Genomic DNA, 22,891 nt, shown 5'->3' on the forward strand with positions numbered 1-22,891 from the left:
TTGGAGTTTATTATAAAAAATGTCCATGTGTTGATTAAAAAATGAAGTATAAATGTTTTGGTTTGACTGAGATAAGGGAAACTCAGTCCCTGCAATTACACAAAAATAACCAAGTCAGTCAGAACAGAGTCAATGTTGTATTTAATTTCAACAAAATGGTCATACACTCACACAGTGAAGTACAGTACTTTAATTGTACAAAACATGTGACAGGTTCAACATTACACACATCTTCACTACTTCATGTCAAGTAAACATGAATTAAGGCACCATCATTTTCTCATTATAAAACACCAGCATCAAACAGGACAAGGTTCACTTTACATCAGTGAAGCATTTTTAGAGACACCATCACACCAACCATCACCATATCATCTACTCTGTCTCATCATACTCATTCTTTCCTCAGTTCACCTCATCCAGTTCCCTACTACATCCTAAACCAACAGAATTAACTACAAACTAACTAGTCCTACATTACATGTCACTATACTCTATACATGGGCTGTGTGCATTTTTACTGGTGTATCCTGAGGTAGCTCCTCTCTGAGAACCTCTTCCCGCAGTGGGTACAGGCGAACGGGCTCTTTTGTGTGGATCTTCAGGTGCATCTTCAGCTGGTGCGAGAACCTATTCTCACACTGGGGCAGCTCTAGGATTTCTCCCTTGTGTGGACTCTCTGGTGCCTCTTCAGGTTGGATGAGTGTGAAAAATTGGCCTTGCACAGGTGGCAACCAAAGGGTTTCTCCCCTGTGTGGACCCTCTGGTGCCTCTTTAGGCTGGACAAGTGTGAAAAACAGGCCCGGCACAGGTGGCAGCTGAACGATGTCTCTGCTGTGTGCATCCTCTGGTGGATCTCCACCTGTTTAGGAAAACTGAAAGTTTTCCCACAGAATGAACACGGGAAGCGCTTCTCTTTGCCACCGGACCGACTGATAGTGTTACTACTACTACTGTCATTTGTCAATAGGTTTGTGTAGCCATTTAGTGTTGAGGCACTGGCATTGTCTGAGGTCTGGTTTAACATAAGTAGAGTGTGAGGAGGATGAAGGCCAGGGAGTGTCTGTGTAGTCGCAGGGTCCATGTTCCAGTCGATAGATCCTATAGGAGGCAGGCTGAAGGCAGCATCTGTTAGGGAGTTAACCTGAGGCGTCATCAGTCTCTCTGAATCACAACTATAGGAGCAGGATGGAGCATCGCTAGCCGAGTCTGTGTCTGTTGTCTTACGGACACCGCCCCGTCCCCGCAGACCAAATCTAAGCCTCGCCCTGGTCTCAGCCAGTCTGTTGTCATGGAGACTAATTTTGGTTGTTGTTTTGTGTTCCACTGTCTGTTTCTGGTTGTGGTTAACAGTGTTGTTCCCCAGCCCAGAGTTGAGGATGCTGTCCCATCCACTGACCTCCACTATGTCGCCTCTGTTCCTGACCTGCTCAGTGATGTTGACCCCTGGGCCCTTGGCTGCATCCGTCTGGATCTGGGAATCCAATATGGCTGCCCAGTCTCCTCTGTTAGCCTCCAGCCAACCTCCTGCAGGAAGAAGTTACAAAGTAGACTTTACAAACATGGTAGAGAACTCTACATATGTATTTATTAGGGATCCCCATTAGCTGCTGCACTTCCTGGGGTCCAAACACATTAAGGCACTTACATCACACATAAAACAAAAGCTAAAACAGTACATCATATAACATTATTACACCACTACATATCTACAATACAAAATGTATAATACCATCATACAACAATATTACAATGTATGTGTGTAGAGTGCGTGCCAGCGTGTGCGTATGTCTGTACCTGTGTGTGTCTCTTCACAGTCCTCACTATTCCATAAGGTGTAAATCTGTTTTTTTAAATCTAATTCTACTGCTTGCATCAGTTATCTAATGCTAGCTCTCTGTGTACATTTAAGGGCCAGCCGTGCTGCCCTGTTCTGAGCCAATTGTAACTTTCCTAAGTCCTTCTGTGGCACCTGACCATACGACTGAACAGTAGTCCAGGTGGACTTGCCTTGTTGATAGTGCTAAGAAGGCAGAGCAGCGCTTTATTATGGACAGACTTCTCCCCACTTTTGTATCCACACGTGGCATGTCATTTGTAAATATAGAAGAGTAAGGGGCCAAAACAGCTGCCCTGGGGAATTCCTGATTCTACCTAGTTTGTTGTAGAAGCTTCCATTAAAGAGCACCCTTTGTGTTCTGATAGACAGATAACTCTTTGTCCACAATATAGCAGGTGTAAAGCCATAACACATACGTTTTTCCAGCCGCTATGATCGATAATGTCAAAAGCCACACTGAAGTCTAACAAGACAGCTCCCACAATATTTTTATCATACATTTCTCACAGCCAATCATCAGTAATTTGTGTAAATGCTATGCTTGTTGAATGTCCTTCCCTATAAGTGTGCTGAAAGTGTGTTGTCAATTTGTTTACTGTAAAATAGCATTGTATCTGGCTCCCCCCAAATAATCCAAAAGTTTACTAAGGGTTGGTAACAGGCTGATTGGTCGGCTATTTGAGCCAGTATTATTCTTTGGTAGCGGAATGACTTTTGCTTCCCTCCAGACCTGAGGGCACACACTTTCTAGTAGGCTTAAATTGAAGACATGGCAAATAGGAGTGGCAATATCATCCATTATTATTATTCACAGTCATTTTATCTTCAAGTTGTCATACCCCGGGGGCTTGTCATTGTTGATAGAACACAATATTTTCACACATTCCACACTCACTTTAGGGAATTCAAAATTACAATGCTTGTCTTTCATAATTTGGTCAGTTATACTTGGATGTGTAGCGTCAGCATTTGTTGCTGGCATGTCATGCCTAAGTTTGCTAATCTTGCCAATGAAAAAAATCATTGAAGTAGTTAGCAAAATAATGTAATGAATGAGCCATCTGTTTCAGTGAATGATGGAGCTGAGTTTTCCTTTTTGCCCAACATTTTATTTAAGGTGCTCCAAAGCTTTTTACTATCATTCTTTATATAATTTATCTTTGTTTCATAGTACAGTTTCTTCTTTTTATTCAGTTGAGTCACATTTGCAGTATGTTGGCGAATCGGTTGTGCAGCCAAACTTATTTGCCATTCCTTTTGCCTCATCCCTCAAAACCATAACATTTTTCAATTCCTCATCAATCCAAGGGGATTTAACAGTTTCAGTCATTTTCTCAATGGGTGCATGCTTATTAGTAACTGGAATAAGCAATTTCATAAATGTGTCAAGTACAGTGTCTGGTTGCTCCTCATTACACACTACAGACCAGCAAATATTCTTTACATCAACAACATACAAATCACTACAAAACTCTTATACACTATATTAGGACCAGCCTTTGGAACTTTGGTTTTCCTAGATATGGCTACTATATTTTGATCACTACATCCAATGGATTTGGATACTGCTTTAAAACAAATTTCGGCAGCATTAGTAAAGATGTGATCAATACATGTTGATGATTTCATTCCTCTACTGTTTGTAACTACCCTGGTAGGTTGACTGATGGCAGGCACTGGTTACAGTTTGAAGCTTTTTCTTGAGTGGGTAGCTTGATGAGAGCCAGTCAATATTGAAATTACCCAGAAAATACACCTCTCTGTTGATATCACATACATTATCAAGCATTTCACACATATTATCCAGATATTGACTGTTAGCAGATGGGGGTCTATAGCAGCTTCCCACAAGAAGGGGCTTTAGGTGAGGCAGATTAACCTGTAGCCATATTACTTCAACAGTATTTAACATGAGATCCTCTCTAAGCTCTACAGGAATGTGGTTCTGAATATAGACCGCAACACTGCCCCCATTGGCATTCCTGTCTTTTCTGTAGATGTTATTACCATGTATTGCTACCACTGTATTATCAAAGGTATTATCTAAGTGCGTTTCAGAGTCAAAATAGTAATGTCATCTGTTACTAACAAGTTATTGATTTCATGAACCTTGTTTCTTAATGTGGGCTATTTTCAGCACTTTTCTGGGAAGCTTAAAAGTAGACATGACAATGTTATTTATGTGTGAGTTGACAGTGCAGGGTGAGCTGCACACAGTGGACTTCCTACTAGGGCACACCACCTCAGTGCTAAGAGTAGAACTTTGGTTCATAGGCACATGATTACAGCATACAATAGCTGTAGGATGAACAGAGGCACTCAGGGCAGTTGGAGGGACATGAATTAAGTTACTTATGACTGACAACACCCCTGGGACAATGTACATTTGCAGCAGCACTACGACAACTCAGCGACACAATGGTAGGGATTATCTGAGCTGGACTTGGGTCATTGATAAGTCAATGTTTTTTGAGTCAAGTTCATACATTATAATGTGTGTGTTTTTCTATGTAAACACAAGTTCTATTGATTTCATGAATTAAGAAAATGAATAACGATAGCCAGGCACATCACTATTCCCATTGAATATCTATTACTGTACAGTATGTAGGCTATACAGTGCCTTCAGAGAGTATTCACACGCCTTGAGATTGTGTGTCACTTGCCTGCACACAATACCCCATAATGTCAAAGTGGAATTATGTTTTTAGACATTTTTACAAATTCATTAAAAATGTAAAGCTGAAATATCTTGAGTTAATAAGTATTCAACCCTTTGGTCTAAATAAGTTCAGGAGTAAAAGAGTAAAAATGTGCTTAACAAGTCACATAATAAGATGCTTGGACTCACTGTGTGAAATAATAGTGTTTAACATGACTCATCTCTGTACCCCACACATTCAATTATCTGTAAGGTCCCTCAGTCGAGCAGTGAATTTCAAACACAGATTCAACCACAAAGACCAGGGAGGTTTTCCAAAGCCTCACAAAGAAAGGCACCTATTGGTAGATGGATAAACAAAAAAGCAGACATTGAATATCCCTTTGAGCATTTTTTAAAATAAAAATAAATTAACGAATGCATTTACCCTATATTTAACTAGGCAAGTCAGTTAGGAACAAATTCTTATTTACAAATGACGGCCTACCCCGGACGACGCTGGGGCAATTGTGCGCCGCCCTATGGGACTCTCAATCACAGCTGGATGTGATGCAGCCTGGATTCAAACCATGGACTGCAGTGACACCTCTTGCACTGAGATGCAGTGCCTTAGACCGCTGCGCCACTCGGGAGCCCTGGTGAAGTTATTAATTACACATTGGATGGTGTATCAATACACCCAGTCACTACAAAGATACAGGCGTCCTTCCTAACTCAGTTGCGGAGAGGAAGGAAACCACTCAGAGATAACCACCATGATGCCAATGGTGACTTTAAAATAGTTTGTTTAGTTAAACGGCTGTGACAGGAGAAAACGGAGTATGGATCAACAACATTGTAGTTACTCCACAATACTAACCTAAATTACAGAGTGAGAAGAAGGAAGCCTGTATAGAAAAATAATATTTCAAAACATGCTTCCTGTAGAGCCTCCTGAGTGGTGCAGCGGTCTAAGGCACTGCTTTGCAGTGCTAGAGGCGTCAGTACAGATTCGGGTTCGATCCCGGGCTGTGCAGCAGCCGGGCCACGACTGGGAGACCCATGAGGCGGTGCAAAATTGGCCCAGTGTAGTCCGGGTTAGGGGAGGGTTTGGCCAGCTGGGATGTCCTTGTCCGCGCTCGAGCGACTCCATGGGCGCATGCACTGACTTCGGTCCTCCGACACATTGGTGCTTCCGGATTAAGTGAGCAGTGTGTCAAGAAGCAGTGCGGCTTGGAGGGGTCGTGTTTCGGAAGATGCATGGCTCTCAACCTTCGCCTCTCCCGAGTCCGTACAGGAGTTGCAGCGATAGGACAAAACTGTAACTACCAATTTGATATCACAAAATTGGTGAGAAATGGGGTAAAAAAAAAGTACCCCACCCCCCCAAAAAAACAATAAGGCACTAAAGTAAAACTGCAAAAAATATTGCAAAGACATTTTATTAACTAGGTCCTGAATACAAAGGGTTATGTTTGGGGCAGATCCAACACAACACATCACTGAGAACCACTCTTCATATTTTCAAGCATGGTGGTGCCTACATCATGTTATGGGTATGCTGGTCGTCGGCATGGATTAGGGAGTTTTTTTGGTAATGAAAATAAATGGAATAGAGCTAAGCACAGTCAAAATCCTAGAAGAAAACCTGGTTCAGTCTGCTTTCTATTGGGAGACAAAAGCACCTTTCAGCAGGACTTACCCAGAAAGGCTCACAGCTGTAATAGCTGACAAAGGTGATTCTAGGATGTATTGACACAGGGGTGTGAATATTTGCGACTTAGATATTTCTGAATTTCATTTAAAAAAATGTCTAAAAACATGTTTCACTTTGTCATTATGGGGTAGTGTGTGTAAATGGATAAGGATTTGTTATTTAATAAATTTTGAATTCAGGTTGTAACACAACAAATATGGAATAAGTCAAGGGGTATGAATACTTTCTGAAGGCACTGTGTGTGCTTCTCCCTTACCTTGCTCCCCCATCTTTAGTCCACTCAGCAGATCAATGCCCTCTGGTTCATCTTCTATAGTCTCCTCTTTGACCAGCAGCAGATCAGGCTTCCCATCCTCCATGTCTACTGACTGTAAGAGATATAGAGTGAGAGGATGTTGGATCAAGAAATCTGATATGAGCACCCTGCTATGGAGCATCTTCTGATTGGGCAATGAGGGATTGCTATGAGTACTATACAAACATGTTAGTTAATTTGATCACTTGTCACTCTTTAATAGTTTTATCAATTCAAAGGCATGGTCAAGACCTGGGCCCGTATTCACAAAGCATCAGAGTAAGAGTGCTGATATATAGGCAGGTGGGGACCTGATCCTAGAGTCATTTATTATGATCTAAAAAGGCAAAACTGATCCAGATCAGCACTCCTGCTCTGTGGATACGGGCCCTGACCAAATACCATTCAGACAGTCATTTACAGTGGGCTCACTTCAGTGAGACTGTGTGTGGTCCTGTGCTGCTCAGCTGGTTCCTCTGTGGTTCCAGAAGGTGGTGTAGTCTGGTTGTCCTCTATGACCATGGTCCCTTCTGGGTTCCACAGACCCTCCTCACAACCCTCCTCCTTCACCAGCAGCACCTCTGGACCCTCATCCTCCTGGAAGAGAGAGGTGATACAGATTACACAAACAGACTCTCCCTCAGGTACGTACATACACAGATAATAAACACACTTTCAACATGGAGTGTTTACCCATCCCGACTACGTTCGAGTCCTATACTGTAGTTACATAATGACTTCATTGTTGTTAAACCCATCATGGTGGACATAAATATGATGTTGTTGGTAAATATGAGTCAGCTATGAAGTCAAAAGTCATCATCAGACAAACCAGACTAAACTATTTGATGTGTACAGTAAGTGTTTGTTAGTGTGTGGGTATGTGTAGGTATATTTAGCAAGTGTATATTGGTTATAATGCGCTGTCGTCTTTATGCAGAATAGGGTGAGATCAGATGTGACGTATACTAAAGAAAGTCTCAATGAAAGTCTTGGAATGAAAAATCACATTGTGTTTATTAAACATAAAAAACTTAAATACATATCTATATGTGGTTTTCATATGGGGTATCTCTGCGTGCCTGGCAGACATCTCAGCTTGGATGTCAGTCCACCACCTCAAGCTCAATCTCGACAAGACAGAGCTGCCCATCTTCCGGGGGAAGGCCTGCCCGCTCCAAGACCTCTCCATCATGGTTGACAATTCCATGGTGTCCCTCTCCCAGAGTGCAAAGAACCTTCATGTGACCCTTGACAACACCCTGTCATTCTCTGCTAAAATCAAAGCAGTGACTCGCTCCTGCAGGTTCATGCTCCACAACATCCATAGAGTACGACCCTTCCTCACACAGGACGCGGCACAGGTCCTAATCCAGGCTCTTGTCATCTCCCATCTAGACTACTGCAACTCTGTTGGCTTGGCACCCTGCTTGTGCCATCAAACCCCTGCAACTTATCCATAACGCTGCAGCCCGTCCGGTATCTAACCTTCCCAAGTTCTTCCATGTCACCCTGCTCCTTGACACACTCCACTGACTTCCAGTTGTGGCTCGCATCCACGGAGCAGCAAGGGGAACTGCCCCTCCATACCTTCAGGCTATGCTCAAACCCTACACCCCAACCCGAGCACTCCATTCTGTCACCTCTGGTCTCTTGGCCGCATCTGTTCAACCTAGTCTAAGCTCTTCTCTGTCAAGGCACCCCAATGGTGGAACAAGCTTAACGCTGAAGCTAGGACAGCAAATTCTCTGCCCATCTTCCAAAGATGTCTGAAACCTTATCTCTTCAAAGAGTATCTTAAATTAATCCACCCCGCCAAATTTGCAAAGACTATGTTGTGTGGCTGTCTCATCCAGCTTTTTTAAGACTAATTTTAGGTCGCTCTGGATGAAAGCGAATGCAAAATGAATAAAATGTAAATATAAAATGTAATGTCTCTACTAAAAATCTGCATTAACTTGATAAACAGCATAAATTGTCATTAAAATTAAATTGTTGAATGGAAGTAATGAAATAGGCATTTGTGAACATCACAGCCTACAATTTCTGGATGCAACATTCTACCGAGGAATATTCAACACTGAAATCGGTTACTCCCGTTATTACAAATGCATCTGTGGATCTTTTATGCTGACAACAATGAAAATAAATATTTGTCTTTAATGCAGGGTTTGATTTAACGTCAGAAGCTATCATCAGAAGCTATCGAGTGGAATGGTTACTTTCTATGTTATACAGTGGAATGCTTTTTCTACTGGTGTATCATGAGGTACCTCCTCTTGGAGAACCTCTAACTGCAGTGCATACAGGCAAATGGCCTCTCTCCAATGTGGACCTTCAGGTGCATCTTCGCTGGGGCTGGAAGGAGAACCTCTTCTCACACTACAGGCAGCTGTAGACCCTCTGATGGATCTCCACCTTCTGGGTGCAGCTGAAGCCTTTGCTACAGAACCTGCAGAGGAACCGTTTCCCTTTACTACTGCCTGATGTTGTTCCCCCTCCCAGAGACTTGGCCCTTTGAGTTCAATAACTGATAGCAGTCATGTGAATCGGAAGACCCTATTGACGTGGACACTGGGTCGCGACCCCTGAGCGTGCGTAAAAGGGAGTGGGTTGCAACATTTGGATTTGTCTCTAAGCTTTCCCTGTAGTCTAAGAAATCTCTGCCTTGTGAGTGTCCTCCCCCAAAGTGAGTCTCGTCTGCATTCCATGTCAGAGGAATCACCAACTTTCACAGTTGCTATCTACGACTACAACCTCCCCTTTCTTAGCTAGGCACCCTTCAGAGTATACACTACTACTATACTGGTTCCAGTCCCCTCTAGACAGATCTGTCTGTGCCTCTAAACCCAAGGATATGTTGCCAGGGTCCATCGCTGTAGTGTAAGAAGACAGATCATCAACGCCAGTGACTAATGCGTTATCATCATCACGGGAATGAACCATCCTCTGGCTTGGGTGAAATATTGGTAAGTACTCTGAGCCGGGAGCAGGAGGACAGCCCAGTGGCCCCAGCCCCAGTCTGTCTGGGTCTGATCTGTGGTCAGATACTGTGTGTAAAAGCCTGTGTTTTACAGTTAAAATCTTGGTGTCTGTCTCTGACTTGAGGGTGTTAAACTGACCTCTGTGATGCTGCATCGGGACCTGGCCTGGGGCACGTTGGCAGGGGGCCCAGTGGCTACAGGGGGCACCACTCCAGGTGCTGCTCCAGTCTGGATGTCTCTGCTGTGCTGTAGGTCCTCCACTCGTTCAGACGTCTCCTGCTTCACCCCAGGACCTGCAGCCTCTGCAGACTGACACAAGAGAGGAGGTTATTACCGGTACATGAGTAGAATTGGAAAACAATGTTGTAGGGAAGTCTCACAAGCTCCCTTATGGCAGATAAATAAGGATGTACATATAAGAAAGTGAATAGCTGATGGGAGTCTTTCTGAAATATGTAATACTATTACACTAACCTCTATCACAATAACATCCTGGGTTGAGGTTCCACTCTCCTCATCAACAGTGATTGGTTGGTCATCTCTCCATGTATTGTGTCCCGCTGGCTTCACAAAGCTTCTGTGGCCTCCAGTGAGATGTCCTTCACCTTAAAGAGTGATTGGGGGAAAAGAGATGGTTTGGTACTGTGTCGTCAACGCTCATGTTTTCAAAGAGTAAATAATAGGAAATATATTATCAGGTTAGAATGTGATATTGTGTCTTTCAGCAAGTTTGCTAAGTAATCAGGGGAACTATAGCCTACTATATGTGATTAACACATCTAAAGTCAAACGTGCAGATGTGAACGGGGCGACAGGCCCCTCAACCTCTGCAAAAATGTACCTCTTGCCATTCCTCTGTATCGGTCGAGGATCTTAGCACTAACGTTACTGGGACGACTGGCGAGGACGCGGTCTCGCGTTGTCCTCTCTGCACGCTCCTGTGTCATCTTCAATTCGAGTTGCTGCAGTTTCCTCTGTAATACCCTGTTTTCTTTCTGGCTTTGAGTTATTTCCAAACGAAACACTGCATAGTCGTCGTCTACGAGTTTACAGATATCTGCCACGGCTGCATTCGCTAGCATCTCCATAATGGAGGCTATTTGAGAGTGAAAAACCATACAGTTAGCCATTGTTAGCAGCTAACGTTAGCGTTACCTAGATAACAGATGTATCACCCAAGTCCTTTCTCCAACACGAATGAAAGACTACCTGGGGGGAAAGTAGGTGATGCTGTTTAGTTAAGAGTCATGTTTTGAGTTCGTGTGTTAATAAATGTCTAAATAACTAATAAAATCGCTAACATTGAAATTGTTCTTGGTCACCGTTCACTTCCGTTTACACTTCTGTGGTTTTTAAATCGCGGTTGGTAATCAACTTTAGTGATGCATTACCGCCACCAACTGGACTGGAGTGTGAACCAGCGACACGGGAGGTCTAAAGTTGAGCTCTACCCAATTAAACCCTGCCTTCTCTTAGGAAACGAAATACAGAATTAAATACACTATCAGCTTAAGGTTTTCTTAAATTCAATTTAACTCCTCAATACCATTATTCCTTAATCCTAATAACAAATGGTATTTTTCCTTCCCATATTGCTGGCACTGAAATGTAATGTGTTCCACTGTCTCCATCTCCTGGCAGTGATCACACTTTCCAGTTGAATGTTTCCCTTCTGATTTCAAAGCGCTGTTGAGCCTTATGAGTCTCAACCTTGTGATTAGACTTTCCTCCCTTCTCTCTTGACCTGAGGTCCTCCCCCACCTTTTCCTGGATCTTAAAACAGGGGTCTTCCCTTTCCCTCGCTGTTCCACAAGTCCTTCCATTAAAAAAAATACTTCTTGGTCTCTCCTTTACCGAAGAGAAAGGATCTTATTGGTTGCTTAGCTTAAAGAGCTTAAAGAGTATGTGGTTAAATTAAAGGTCAACTGCCCCTTAAAACCAAATTATCTGGTTTTAAACAGCCTGTGGCATCGATATGAGTCAGAAACATTAATTCTAGTGTTATTTACTACAAAGTATAAATAGGATAATGTTGGTCATAAAGTCACATAGTTGTATGGATCTGTGCAAAACTGCTAACTACTGTATGCGTATATTTTTTATTTTAAGGATTCTTTCACGCTAAGGGTCATATGTTTCTATGGCCGTATCGCAAGCAATGATTATTTACATTCAAACACAGTCGAGATTGTAGTTCACATGAGCCAGTCGTGGGCCTAGTTAAATCGCTGAAAACTGTAGGGAGAAGGCAGAATTTCCATTGCATTGTGGAAAAGTGTGCTTCAAATTATATTACACTGAACAAATATAAACGCGACATGTAAAGTGCATGTTTCATGAACTGATATAAAAGATTCTAGAAATGTTCCATACACACAATCTTATTTCTGTCAAATTTTGTGCACAAATGTTTACATCTCTGTTAGTGAGCACTTAATCCTTTGTCAAGATAATCCATCCACCTGACAGGTGTGGCATTTCAAGAAGCTGATTGAACAGAATTATCATTACACAGGTGCACCTTGTGCTGGGGACAATAAAAGACCACTGTAAAATGTGCAGTTTTGTCACACAACACAATGCCACAGATGTCTCATGTTGAGGGAGCGTGCAATTAGTATGCTGACTGCAGGAATGTCCACCAGAGCTGTTGCCAGAGAATTTAATGTTAATTTCTCTACCATAAGCCGCCTCCATCGTTTTAGAGAATTTGGCAGTACATCCAACTGGCCTCACAACTGAAGACCACGTGTAACCACACCAGCCCAGGACCTCCACATCCGGGATCATTGGTGTTGACTGTAGTTCACTGTTTTCCTTATATGAACTGTAACTCAACAAAGTCTTTGGAATTGTTGCGTGTTGCGTTGTATATTTTTGTTCAGTATAGATTAAGAGCTGAAATTAGTATAACGTCCTAACATTTAAACCATACTCGATTTTCAAAAATTTACATTCAATAAAACGTTCTATTTTCGCATACTGAGAATGCGTCATGCGCGATTGGGTTGTTTTTCGCATTATTGGTTAATTTCGGTAGCACATCCTGATTAGCAGCTGCTGTCAAAGCCAAAATGAGTATGACCTTAAAAGTACAGTACATTTTCGAAATGTCATATTATAAAATTACTTTTTTTTTCACATACTCAGTCTACTCTTTAGGACGCAAGTACAGGTATTCAGACACACCCACTGTGTGTTTGAGCTACATACTTCTGGATTTTACCATTGGATTCTATTTCTTTTGCATCTGCTGGTACCAACTATTCGTTTGTGTGATTAACACAGGCAGAGCTAGAGAGGTGTTTGTGAGAGAAGGGAGGATCCCGAAGGGGCTTGGGGCCAGGTCTTTTTTTAACAAAAACTTATGTAGAGGGCTTTGAGCAAATTATTGAAAGCTGAGACTCACGCACATGTAACAGGTTTTGCTCTAGACTTATGACCTCTTAATGTAATGGTTAAGGTGTTGACCTGGACAGCTGATGAAACTGTGGGTTTTCATAACCGAATAATTTCTGCACAAACTGTCAGAAACCTTCTCAGGGAATCTCATCTGTGTGCTCCTCGTCCTCACCAGGGTCTTGACCTGACTGCAGTTTGGAGTTGTAACCGACTTCAGTGGGCAAATGCTCACCTTCAATGGCCACTGGAGAAGTGTGCTCTTCACAGATGAATCCCGAATTTCAACTCTACCGGGCAGATGGGAGACTAATGGCGTCGTGTGGGCGAGCGGTTTGCTGATGTCAAACGTTGTGAACAGATTGACCAATGGTGGTGGTGGGGTTATGGTATGGGCAGGCATAAGCTACGGACAACGAACACAATTGCATTTTATCGATGGCAATTTGAATACTCAGAGATACTGTGACCATGAGGCCCACTGTCATGCCATTCATCCGCCGCCATCACCTCATGTTTCAGCATGATAATGCACGGCCCCATGAAAGCAAGGGTCTGTACACAATTCCCGGAAGCCGAAAATGTCCCAGTTCTTCCACGGCCTGCATACTCATCAGACATGTCACCCATTGAGCATGTTTGGGATGCTCTGGATCGACATGTACGACAGTGTTCCAGCTCCCGCCAATATCCAGCAACTTCACAGTCATTGAAGTGGAGTGGGAAAACATTCCACAGGCCACAATCAACAGCCTGATCAACTCTATGCGAAGGAGATGTCACACTCCATGAGGCAAATGGTAGTCAAACCAGAATGTTTTTCTGATCCACGCCCTACTTTTTTTAAATCTTAATTTTTTTTAATCGTATTTTTTACCCCCTTTGTCTTCTCAATTTCGTGATATCCAATTGGTAGTTATAATCTTGTCCCTTAGCCTCAACTCCCGTAAGAACTCGGGAGAGGCAAATGTCGGGAGCCATGCGTCCCCCAAAACACGACCCTGTCAAGCCACACTGCTTCGCCACACAGCTCACTTAACTTGGAAGCCAGCCGCACCAATGTGACGGAGGAAACGCCGTACAACTGGCGATCGTGTGAGCGTGCATACGCCCAACCTGCCACAGGAGTTGCTAGAGCGCGATGGGACAAGGACATCCCGGCCGGCCAAACCCTTCCCTAACGACGCTGGGCCAATTGTGCGTCGCCTCAAGGGTCTCCCAGTCGCGGCCAGCAGCGACACAGCCCGGGATCAAACCCGGATCTGTAGTGACGCCTCAAGCACTGCAGTGCCTGAGACCGCTGCGCCACTCAGGTGGCCCTACCCTTTGTTTTAGGTATCTGTGACCAACAGATGCATATCTGTATTCCAAGTCAGGTGAAAAGATTAGGGCCTAATGAATTTATTTCAATTAACTGATTTCCTTATATGAACTGTAACATCTTTGAAATTGTTACATGTTGCATTTATATTTTGTTCAGTGTAAATAATCAAATGATTTGCAAATATCTCAATTACTGTATCATTCTGTTACTACATGACAATGCACATTTGTTATAGACTACAAATGTAATTGTCTTTAAAGCCAGACACCCCTTTGAGAGCTCTGTTCCGTAGGCTAAAGCACGTTACTTCTCGTGACCCCAGTCGAACCAAGTGCAAAGCTCAGTCCCTCTGACAGATGGTGGTACACCATATGATAATGAACCCACTACTCGCTACCTTGACTGACTGCACTTTCCCTAGCTTTCTCTCCACCCACTCCGAGACGTCATACGGGTCAGACAAAACCCCATGGTTGACTTTTTCCCATGAATCGTACTCCAATCAACAAAGAATGATCGTGGACAGGTCGCAGATTTTCAGTCCCCAACTCTGCTTTCTTCTCACACTCCACAAAAACAGCCGCAACTTGTGGTTCTGAAGCCGCACCTCCATTTTTTGGTATACTTCTTCCTCACTCTCTTCAACTTAAGATGTAATAAAATCAGCCTCGGTAGTTTTATACTAAAAAAGCTACATTAGATTTATATTCGGGAGAAGTAGGTTTGAGGTTGGCGCTATTCTTCCGCGTCATGACTCTCTCCCTTCTTGCTGATGTGGCTCTCCTATCAAGCAGAATTTCGACCACTTCCGTTTATCTTATTGGTTGGCGTCAGCTCAAAAAGGTGTGGTTCTTTGAAATACCGTACTGCTTATTATATTACACATCAACTCTCCTATGATCAGTATCTTTCAAGCTGAGAACAGACATGTTTAGAAAGAATAGTGTGTTAGCAAGAATATAGTATCAAATAATAGAATTACTTTATTCCATCTACATCACCACAGTAAGGTAAATATTAAAATGTCCTTGTTCTAGCCTAGATTTACTGTCTCTAAGAACAGGTTTTACTCAAGCCTCTTTCAAATGACAAGTTAATGAGGGGTGGGTGGTTGATTACCCTCTTACCTCAAGACACTTCACATGATAACTATATTGCTACGATTTCTCCCCATTGTGGACATTTCTGTCTTATAAAGCTACTCGGGAAGAAGCTTTTGTAACAGTCTACAGGTCCTTGGTGTGAACGGTCTGGTGCTGCTTCACATATTTTGCCTTAGCGAAGCGCTTACCACACGTGGGGCAGGCGTATGGCTTGTCGGCGTCCATCCTAATGCTCGGCCTCCCACATTGTGACCCAATGACACCAGAGAAGGTAGAAGCAGGTTAGTCTGAACTCCTTGACCTCTAGCCATTGCTTTGGTGTTGGTGGGATTGTGTGCTGTGTGGTGCATGGTGGTGGAGTCTCTGTCCCTTGTGGTTCGGTCCTGGTTCCGACACAGGAAGGAAGAGCGACGGCTCCTGATCCAGGGTTCTGATCCAGGGCCAGGGCTTATGACCAGCCACCTCAGAGGTCCACTCTCTCCCGCCAACAAGACTGGATATCAGCAGGTCCTCATGGCCTACAGACTGTAAACACAAATTGTACAGATGAACATATACACTAAGTGTACTAATTGACAGACTGACCAGGTGAAAGCTATGATTAATGTCACTTGTTAAATCCACTTCAATCACGGTAGATGAAGAGGAGGAGACAGGTTAATGAAGGATTTTTAAGCCTTGAGACAATTGAGACATGGATTGTGTATGTGTGCCATTCAGAGGGTGAATGGGCAAGACAAAAGATTTAAGTACCTTTGAACAGGGTACGGTAGTAGGTGCCAGGCACACCGGTTTGTGTCAAGAACTGCAACGCTGCTGGGTTTTTCACACTCCACTACCCAAAGGCCATCCAGCCAACTTGACAGAACTGTCGTCAACATGTGCCAGCAGAGAAAGTCTTAGAATGAAAAGTCCCATTTACTGTTTATTAAACATAAACACGTTTTAAATACACCATAGGAAAACCACATATACACGTCTCAACTACAAATCTGCATGAACTTGATGAACCGCATTCATTTTCTCATTAAAAGCGTTTATTGATGGCCTCCCGAGTGGCGCAGTGGTCTAAGGCACTGCATCGCAGTGCTAGCTGTGCCACTAGAGATCCTGGTTCGAGTCCAGGCTCTGTCGCAGCTAGCCGCGACCGGGAGACCCATGGGGCGGCGCACAATTAGCCCAGCGTCTTCCGGGTTAGGGGGAGGGTTTGGCTGGCAGGGATGATCTTGTCCCATTGCGCACTAGCAACTCCTGTGGCGGGCCGGGCGCAATGCACACTGAAATGGTGCGGTTGCCTTCCGGGTTAAGCGGGCATTGCGTCAAGAAGCAGTGCGGCTTTGTTGGGTTGTGTTTCGAGAGGATGCACGGCTCTCCACCTTCGCCTTTCCCGAGTCGGTACGGGAGTTGCAGCATGGGACAAAACTGTAACTACCACTGGGGAGAAAAAGGGGTACAAAAAATTTAAAACAAGTGTTTATTGAAAAATATAAAAAATTGTTGAATGGAAGTAATGAAATAGGCATTTGTAGGCTAAATTAAGACTTTGTATGCGTATATATGCCTTATATATCCCAAAATGTCTTGGCCTTGTTGTTGTGGAAATTGATCATCTCGCTGAGTCTATCTTTAGGGCAGAGTTTGATCTAAACGTCAGAAGCCATTGAATGGAATGGTTACTTTCTATGTTATAGAGTGGAATCGTTTTTCTGCTGGTGTATCCTGAGGTAACTCCTCTCCGAGAACCTCTTCCGACAGTGCTTACAGGCGAACGACCTCTATTCCGTGTGGACCTTCAAGTGCCTCTTCAGATGGTGCTGGTGGGAGAACCTCTTCTCACACTGGGGGCAGCTGTAGGGTTTCTCTCCTGTGTGGACCCTCTGGTGCCTCTTCAGGCTGCCAGCCTCAGCGAAGCGCATGTGACATTGGGTACAACTGAAGGGTTTCTCCCCTGTGTGGACCCTCTGGTGGATCTCCACCTTCTGGGGGCAGCTGAAGCCTTTGTTACAGAACATGCAAAGGAACCGTTTCTCTTTACTATTGCCTGATGTGGCTCCCCCGCCCTGAGCTCTAGCCCTGTCGTTTGCTCTCAATACCTGATTGAAAAGGACATGGCTGTGTGAATCAGAAGACCCCATTGACGTGGACACTGGGTCGCGATCCCTGAGAATGTGTAAAGGGGAGTGGGTCGCAACATTTGTATTTGTCTCTAAGCTTTCCCTGTAATCTAAGAAATCTCTGCCCTGTGAGTGTCCATCTCCTAGGTGACTATCTGCATTCCATGTGGGAGGAGCGTCGCCCTCCACTTTCACAGTTACCTCATCTACGACCAGACCCTCCCCTTTCTTATCTAGGAACCCTTCAGAGTATAACCTATTACTGTACCGGTTCCATTCCCCTTTAGACAGATCAGTCTGTGTCTCTAAACCCAAGGATATGTTGCCAGGGTCCATCTCTGTAGTGTAAGAACAAGACGGATCATCACCACCAGTGACCAATGCGTCACCATCTCCGCAGGAGTGAACCGTCCCCTGGCTCTGGTGAAATACCGGTAAATACTCTGAGCCGGCACTGGCCGTGGTGGGGTCCTTCGTGGCTACAGAGGACGCTCCAGCCGCTCCAGTCTGGATGTTTCTGCTGTGCCGTAGGTCCTCCTCTCTTTCAGACTTCTCTTGCTTCACCCCAGGACCTGCAGCCTCTGTATCTGCAGACTGACACAATAAGATAGGATGTTATTACCGGGACATCAGTTGTTCCCAAACTTTTATAGTCCCATACCTCTTCAAACATTCAACATCCAATTGCGTACCCCCTCTAGCACCAGGGTCCGTGCACTCTCAAATGTTGTTTTTTGCTATCATTGTAAGCCTGCAACACACACACACACACACACACACACACACACACACACACACACACACACACACACACACACACACACACACACACACACACACACACTACATTTATTAAACATAAGAATGAGTGTGAGTTTTTGCCACAACCCGGCTCGTGGGAAGTGACAAAGAGCTCTTATAGGACCAGTGCACAAATAATAATATAATAATAATCAATAATTTTTCTCTTTATTTAACCATCTTACATATAAAACTTTATTTGTTCATCGAAAATTGTGACTGAAACTCACCACAGTTTAATGAGAAGTGTGTGCTTGAAAGGATGCACATAACTACAATGTTGGGTTGTATTGGAGAGTCTCAGTCTTAAATCATTTTCCACACACAGTCTGTGCCTGTATTTAGTTTTCATGCTAGTGAGGGCCAAGAATCCACTCTCACATAGGTACGTGGTTGCAAAGGGCATCAGTGTCTTAACAGCGCGATTTGCCAAGGCAGGATACTCTGAGCGCAGCCCAATCCAGAAATCTGGTAGTGGCTTCTGATTAAATGAAATTTTCACAGAACCGCTTGTTGCAATTTCGATGAGGCTCTCTTGTTCAGATATCGGTAAGTGGACTGGAGGCAGGGCATGAAAGAGACAACGAATCTAGTTGATTGTGTCATCCGTTTCGGGAAAGTACCTGCATAATTGCGCACCCAACACACTCAGGTCCTTCGCTATATCACATTTGACATTGTCTGTAAACTTGAGTTCATTTGCACACCAAAAAAATCATACAATGATGGAAAGACCTGTGTGTTGTTGTCCAACTTCTTAATCATAGCCTCAATTTTGTCCCGCACATTGAATATAGTTGCGGAGAGTCCCTGTAATCCTAGATTCAGATCATTCAGGTGAGAAAAAACATCACCCAGATAGGCCAGTCATGTGAGAAACTCGTCATCATGCAAGCGGTCAGACAAGTGAGAATTATGGTCAGTAAAGAAAACTTGCTCGTCTCTCAATTCAAAAAAACGTGTCAATACTTTGCCCCTTGATAACCAGCGCACTTCTGTATGTTGTAAATGCGTTACATGGTCGCCGCCCATATCATTGCATAGTGCAGAAAATACACGAGAGTTCAGGGCCTTGCTTTAACAAGGTTAACCATTTTCACTGTAGTGTCCAAAACATCTTTGAAACGTCAGGCATTCCCTTGGCAGCAAGAGCCTCTCGGTGGATGCTGCAGTGTAACCAAGTGGCGTTGGGAGCAACTGCTTGCACGCACGTTACCACTCCAATATGTCTCCCTGTCATGGCTTTTGCGCCATCAGTACAGATACCAACACATCTTGACCACCAAAGTTCGTTTAATGTCACAAAGCTGTCCTGTACTTAAAAATATCCTCTCCTGTTGTCCTGGTTTCCAGTGGTTTGCAGAAGAGGATGTCTTCCTTAATTGACCCCCCATAAATGTAACGGACATGTGCCAGGCCCGCCACGTCTGTTGACTTATTATTTCAATGAACACTAGATGGTTTAATTGCATTTTTGTCTGTAAAACGAGGCTACTCAGGCGAGAAAAAAACTTCACCCAAATGTATAGCCCTGTTGGAACATATAAATGGTCTGTTTGAAAATGTGAAGAATTATATAGATATTATTTTTTAAATGCGAATCACATTTTTATTTGGCGTACACCCGACGGCATAGCGCGTACCCCCCCAGTTTGGGAATACCTGCGGTACATGAGAATTTAATAATGTTATAGGGAGGTCTTATGGCAGATACATTTACATCTTCATTTAAGCAAGTGAATAGCTGAGGGGAGCCTTTCTGAAATAAACTGGCCACATTTGATTTACCAAGTAACACATTTTTTATGCAACACTATTACACTAACCTCTATCATGATAATGTGCTGGGTTGAGGTTCTACTCCCCTCATCAACAGTGATTGGTTGATCATCTTTCCATGTATTGTGTCCCGCTGGCTTCACAATGCTTCCGTGGCCTCCAGTGAGATGTCCTTCACCTGAGAGAGTGATTGGGGGAAAAGAGGCGGTTAGGTTAGCTACTGTCAATGCTATATTGTACACTATTGACAGTTTTGACACTGTGTGGAATTGGCAAGGATGTAAGGTAATGCTTCTCATAACTCCTTGATATAGTATTTATTGATAAATGTATTATGTTTCATGCATCACATTTTTTTCATTGAGTAAATAATAGGAAATGCAGTAAATCAAGAATCTGGTTAGAATGTGGTGTCTTTGCCCAAGATGGCTAAGTAGTCAGGGGAATTATTAACTACAGATTGTAACACTAGATAATGTGATTTAACCCAAACATTTTGGTATCCATTGTACTGGGAGTTACAGGTCTAGCTATGCAAAACGTCTGCAGAGATGTTTTAACTAAGCTGGTATTGGCAATACTATCTTCGTTCTCAATTTGTGGAAAGAGTGTCATAAAATGTCAGTGTCCAGTTGCAGGGGGTTCATTTGAATTTAGAAAATGTGTCAAAGACTCCATGAAGTACTCCATGAACAAATCCAAGAATGTGTACTCCGACAACTTGTGTATTTCAAATCTTCTCTCCTTGATTTGAGACAGGTGGGGGTCCACCCCAAAGTGCTGCATGACAGAAACCCGTCTCATCAATGAGAGAAGAATTGAAATAGACAAGATGGCGGCGCACACATTGTTGGATGACAGAATGGAGCAAAACATTGATTTATTTTTAATAATGGAGCATTTTCTACATTCAAACGTAGCCCCTGCCACTGGACAGAGACATTTTAGGAGACTCCTGTTTCCACCAATTGAGAACGAAGATAGTATTGCCAAGACCAGGTTAGCTGGAAAATCTCTGCTTTGTATAGGCAAACCTGTAACTGCCAGTATAATGCCTGTATACCATTATTTTTGTTGTTGTTGCTTAAATCACATCTGGTGTTACAATCTACATCTGAACACGTGCAGAGGCGAACCACGACGACAGGCACCGAGCCACTCAGTGGTGTAAAGTACTTAAGTTGTTTTTGGGGGTATCTGTACTTTACTATTTATATTTTTGACAACTTTTACTTCACTACATTCCTAAAGAAAATGATGTACTTTTTACTCCATACATTTTCCCTGACACCCAAAAGTACTGGTTACATTTTGAATGCTTAGCAGGACAGGAAAATGGTCCAATTCAAGTACTTATCAAGAGAACACTCCTGGTCATCCTACTGCCTCTGATCTGGCAGACTCAATAAACACACATGCTTCGTTTGTAAATTATGTCTGAGTGTTTGAGTGTGCCACAGGGCTATCCGTACATTGAAAAAACAAGAAAACAGTGCAGTCTGGTTTGCTTAATATAAGGAATTTGAAATAATTTATACATTTACTTTTTATACTTAAGTATATTTAAAACCAAATACTTTAAGACTTTTACTCAAGTAGTATTTTACTGGGTGACTTTTACTTGAGTCATTTTCTATTAAGGCATCTTTACTTTTACTCAAGTATGACAACGGGGTACTTTTTCCACCAGTGGAGCTACTGTACATATGAACAACTTAGGCCGCGCAGCATCAGCCTTCTGCAAAATGTACCTCTTGCCATTCCTCTGTATCGGTCGAGGATCTTGACACTGGGACGACTGGCGAGGACGCGCTCTCGCATTGTCCTCTCTGCGCGCTCCCGTGCCACCTTCAGTTCCAGAAGCTGTAGTTTCCTCCGCAATGTCCTGTTTTCTTTCTGGCTTTGAGTTATTTCCAAACGAAACACTGCATAGTCGTCGTCTACGAGTTTACATATATCTGCAACAGCTGCATTCGCTAGCACCTCCATGATGGAGGCTATTTGAGTTTGAAAAACCATACAGTTAGCCATTGTTAACTAACATTAGCAGCTAGCTAGTGTTACCTAGATACGCGAATTAAAGACTGCATGGGGTACATATGTGATGCTGTGCGGGTAAATAAACGTCTAAATAACAACAATAAAAACGCTAACGTGTAAAATGTTATTCGACACTGTTCACTTCCGTTTACACTGGCGAGAAAGGATGTTACATGGATTAGGAATTAGAATACCGGTAATAGAAAGGACATAAACCTTCTTATGGGGTCGTTACCACAGCCACAAAGTCATAAAACCCGCCCATTTCTACAATGTATTTTATTAAAATGCGATTTTAAACTTAACCACACTGCTAACCGTATCTCTAACCTTAAATTAAAACCAAAAAGCACATTTTTGTTTTCATGAATCTTTACGATATAGCCAATTTTGACGTTGCCTGTGATGGGATAAAGGTCAGCCATTTCTGTCAGGGAGTTGGTCAACCATGCCTTGCCAGTGCTGTGATAAAATATTGACCTGACCTAAAATAATGAATTTGAAGAATGTATCTGCACTACATGTTTGTTAGCTAACTAGCCAGCCTGTTTTAGAGGAATAATTCTATGAATTTTTCAAATTAACTGCCAATATACCATACACTGGCTGAAATCAGTTGATGATAGGACATAGACAAGTTGTAAATGCAACAAGTACTGATATACTATCATATAATAGCACTCACAGCTTTCCAAGAAAACACAACTTGAGACATTTATGGTCTGTTTACATAAACTGTACTTATAATTATGACAATATTTTAGGTTGACGAATTCTATTATACAATTTTTTATATCACACGCCTTACTTTTATTTTCCTGTATAAACAAAATCAGGATTATGCCCCTACTGCC

At 43.0% G+C, this 22,891-nt stretch overlaps 1 long non-coding RNA gene and 1 pseudogene across 1 annotated transcript; both read right to left on the reverse strand.

The window, feature by feature from the left end:
* Positions 1–124: 124 nt before the first annotated feature.
* LOC115201943 (zinc finger protein 143-like) lies at positions 125–22,344 on the reverse strand (annotated as a pseudogene).
* On the reverse strand, positions 15,161–16,118 carry LOC115201969 (uncharacterized). The gene is made up of 2 exons (XR_003879870.1): positions 16,057–16,118; positions 15,161–15,828 (listed from the first exon to the last, which is right to left on the reverse strand). It is a non-coding gene; the product is annotated as an uncharacterized LOC115201969 (long non-coding RNA).
* Positions 22,345–22,891: the final 547 nt, after the last annotated feature.

Source organism: Salmo trutta, chromosome 11 (genome assembly GCF_901001165.1).
Source record: "Salmo trutta chromosome 11, fSalTru1.1, whole genome shotgun sequence".
Lineage (NCBI taxonomy): Eukaryota > Metazoa > Chordata > Actinopteri > Salmoniformes > Salmonidae > Salmo > Salmo trutta.